The sequence below is a fragment of the Octopus bimaculoides genome, chromosome 3 (genome assembly GCF_001194135.2).
Source record: "Octopus bimaculoides isolate UCB-OBI-ISO-001 chromosome 3, ASM119413v2, whole genome shotgun sequence".
Classification (NCBI taxonomy): domain Eukaryota; kingdom Metazoa; phylum Mollusca; class Cephalopoda; order Octopoda; family Octopodidae; genus Octopus; species Octopus bimaculoides.
In genome coordinates, this window is record NC_068983.1 from 96,944,267 (window position 1) to 96,948,794 (window position 4,528).

Sequence of the window (4,528 nt, forward strand, 5' to 3'; positions counted from 1 at the left end):
AAAGCTCGGTGAAAATATTTTAAGGTGGTGCCCCAGCATGGCCACTGTCTAATGACTGAAACAAGTAATTGATAAAAGACATATGAGAGAGAGTGCATGTGTGTGCACGAGCGTGTGTTTGTCTCCGTTTCTTTCTGCTTATCTCCTATGTAAAAATAGCAAATTATCTCTCAATCCGGTAAAACGCCCGATCAAAAAAAAACGCCCGATCAAAAAAAAAAAACAAAAAAAAACAAATTGGCAAAGAGAACAGAGGCGGATCGAACAAAAAAAGTAAGCAGTAAAGAAACCTGGACGTTTATACATTTTTTCCGCTTTTTACGTGACATGAATACAGAAAGATGTTGTTCTATGCTCGATTGGCTACATGAGTTTAAAATCAGTGAAGCACATTAGAGACGACACGGGGGCCAGGCCACACTGTGTTAATATATGTGGCTAAGAAAGAACTTTATAAATTCGGGAACAACGAAGCATATAATGGGACAATGAAAGCACCAATTGACAATATTTTACAGAGTTGGTTTTTCGGTATAAATCTATACAAGTATTACTTGTTCATATCGTGTGAAAGTACAAGGAGTGCGCAGTGGTTAAGTAGTATGTTAAGTAGTATGTTGTGTGAGCACATAACATCTTAATGAATAATGGTTTTGAACAATTGGTGCACACGCACATATGCAAGCAAATACACGCACACGCACACACACACAAACATACACACACATAAACACACAGACACACACACAAACAAAATATGTATATATATATATATATATATATATATATATATATTGAGAGAGAGAGAGAGAGATAAATAGATAGATAGATAGACACAAGCACACACACACAAACACACACATACACGCACGTGCGCACACACACACGCACACGCACACATATATGAAAATTCTATTATTTGGTTTTAGCCAGAGGCTGTGTGCATGCCGTGCCATCGCCATTAGCAATAACGCTCTTTTCGTTTTAGGCTCACTCCCCAGCCCTCTCTCACGTTTTCGGTCCTGGTGAAATGTGGGTTAGACATAGCTTCCCTTCTTTGCATTTTTTGCCGTGATGTGGATTCATATGGTATCTCAGATAAACATTTATCAAACCGACTTTGAATGCATCAGCACCTGCTCCTCTTAGATCTGTGAAGCCTTTTCGCAAGGAATTGAAACACTGTGTGAGTGTATATATAACTATCGTGTGGCATGAAGCTTGCTTCCCAGCACCACGATTCCAGGTTCAGTCCCATTGCATGGATCCTTGGGCGAGTGTCTTCTATTATAGCCTCAGGCCGATCGATGTCTTGTGAGTCGATTTGGTTAACAAAAACTAAAAGAAGTCATTTGTTTCTCTCTCTCTCTTTCTCTTCTCCCCCATTTTCTCCTCTCATTCTTTACTGACGAAGAGCGTAGGCTTGAACCGCCAAAGACTCTTCCATTCTTTACGAGCTAATACACCTGCTTGTTTTCCCTCACCTGTCTTTGTCGTTTGTTTTTTTCTATACATTTGAACCATATATAGATAGATAGATAGATAAATATGTGTGTGTGAGTGTGCTTGCGTGTGCATGTGTGTGTGTGTGTGTGTTTGTATATGTCTTCGTGTCTGTGCCCTACTACTTCTTGATATGTCTTCTTGTATATGTCTTCGTGCCCTACCACTTCTTGATAACCGGTGCAGGTTTGTTACACCAACACGCGCGCGCGCGCACACACACACATACACACGCGCACGCCCGCACACACACACACAAACACGCACACACACACACACACTCACGAATACACAAACACATACACATTAACAATAATGAGGAATACAGCTGGTACTTGTTTCACCGACCCCAAAAGGATAACAGGCAAGGTTGACCTCGGCGTAATAATAATAATAATAATAATAATAATAATAATAATAGTAGTAGCAGTAGTAGTAGTAGTAGTAGTAGTAGTAGTAGTAGTAGGAGGAGGAGGAGGAGGAGGAGGAGGAGGAGGAGTAGCAGTAGGAGTAATAGTAGCAGAAGTAGTAGTAGCAGCAGCAATTGTAGTAGTAGTAGTGGTGGTGGTGGCAGTAGTAGTAGTAGTAGTAGTAGTAGTAGTAGTAGTAGTAGTAGTAGTAGTAGTAGTGTTGACGATATATTTTACCGTCCCTCTCTCCTTTTACTGACAGCACACATATTCTTTCGTCTATAAACAACAGAAGTTATAAACAATTTAGACGAAATGTTTAAAAATACGACAGTTTCTTTGTTTCTTCTCTACATTCCGAATATAACTAGTCTTAAAACCAATTATGCAGTGTTTTACATTGCATATGGTGGATATGATTTATGAATTATCTATTTCGAAGTATTCATTCGTTCATTTAGGTACTTCAGGGAAATTTTTACACTCCCCATTAATCACGTTGTTTAATTGTGATTGTTGACGTTAACGAAACACTAAAGGCATTCATATATGATATATCTTTGTAACCTTTGTTTATTTAGTGCTATAAAATACACGACAGCGTGTTATTATGAATTACATAAACACACGGGGGTAATCTGGCTCTATACGTTCGTTTTCAATATTCCATTGACCTCAGTTACTAAACGAAGACGACGTAAAAATACATAAAAATATAGAAAAAATGTGTTAAGTGAAATTGGTTAACACATTACAAATAAATAAAGACCCTCTTCGGCCATGAATGACCATGGGATTTCTCCTAGAGGGTTACCTTGGGAAACAAAATTCCAGGCAGGGTTGTTTATAGAAGACCAGTAGTCACCCATGCATGCCAGCCACCCCTCCACACGCCACCGATGTTATCCAAGGGAAAAGCAAACGCCTCGATTCCAGGCAGCGACCTGAATAATAATAATAATAATAATAATAATAATAATAATAATAATAATAATAATAATAATAATAACAACAATAATAACAACAACAACAACATCGAAAAATAGGAATGAGAACCCAGGTTCGATATTTCCCCAAGACACCTGAAGATGGCCGGAGGGTATATCAGCCGAAACGTTGTTTTATCAACAAACAAGATGAAGACAAAATCCGTCAAAATGTAAATAATGTATTATGCGGGTGCTTCTATTTCATTTAATTACTGAAATAAAATTAAACTTTGTTTAATTTGAAGAGCATTAACCAAGGTGATCATCACTGTTTCGGAAATATCAGTAAGCTGGAGATATGTTGGAATCGAAATTTTCGGAAAATCGATATTGTACCTATACTACGTTTACACCGTGGTAGCTGTTTTATCATTGCTATCCGTTAGTTAACACTACATAAAACGAAGTAGACTGAATAGTTTTATACGAGAACACTTTAAGTGCTCCATAGATATTACTCTAATAGATATTACTCTTAGATGTTGGCAACTACAAAGTATTCGAATGAAACACTATACGGTTATATTCAGCTAGTTTGTAAATGATTATTTTTTTTATCATTGAGAAAAGACAAAATGGTGTTATTTGAGAATTTATTGTTTGCTTTTGTGACATATCACATTATTTAATTTTGCCTAATTTTGTACCGCAGATCAAGGACATTTTGAAAATAAACTTATTAGGATTGCTATATCTTATAACTGTGGGCATGTTTTGCGCGATTATGTACACACAGGCCCATATGCATACACATACACCCACAATTAAAACTGAAGCTGATAGGTTTACTCACGTCTCAGGTTTCAGGCTACTGCGAGCTTCAGGCGAAGATCTTCGTTAAAAGATCGCAGTGACTTGAATTTCAAGTCGCGAGACAAACTCTCAGCTTCAATTTTAACTAAGAAAATAGTTTCACTGCATGTATTGAGCATTCTTTCCTCATTCGTCTGACGTTGAGCAACGTACGTACACCTCTCACACATACAGACAAACACACACACACATATATGTATATGTGTGTGTGTGTGTTGTGCGTGTGTATATGCGCAAGCATTGTTTGTGTAAATCAGTGTGTATGCTAGAATCTGTCCGCATGTTTTTGGCAGATGTAAAATTTCATCATCATATAGTTGTAACCCAAATTAAGTTTTGATTTATATATATGTATGTGTGTGTGATATACTTTCATATATACATACAGATATACATACATTCACACACTCACATATGTATGTATATAAGCAAACACATATGTATAAGTATACACACACACATTCACAAGTAGCTAAATCTACCCTTGCGCAGATTTATAAATACTTACCAAATAAATGCATCAATTCGCAATATTTTGTAACTTCACTTACTGTATTAATATCAAATATTAATAACGTCTATTGTTCAGATTTTTAATACTCCTTATGATTATTAAATAATAATTCTTATGACAAAACAATTTCTTTCTATAATGTGTATTTAGTCTATTATTTTTAAAACTAAGTTATACAGGGTGGGCCAAAAGTCTCGCTTAAAAAAAGTTTAATACACTCCAGTATTGTCAAAGACATGCTTCAGTTTTATATACAATTGTAATTGTATTTTAAAATATATTTCTTTTTTATCACCTCC

The 4,528-nt window shown here is 36.3% G+C and overlaps 1 long non-coding RNA gene across 1 annotated transcript in view; it reads right to left on the reverse strand.

Moving 5' to 3' along the window:
- Window positions 1-4,528, reverse strand: part of LOC128247416 (uncharacterized) — a 105,463-nt gene that overhangs the window by 9,912 nt on the left and 91,023 nt on the right. The window contains exon 2 of the long non-coding RNA XR_008263798.1: window positions 2,728-2,857. This is a non-coding gene — a long non-coding RNA (uncharacterized LOC128247416). The remainder of the gene's footprint in view (window positions 1-2,727; window positions 2,858-4,528) is intronic.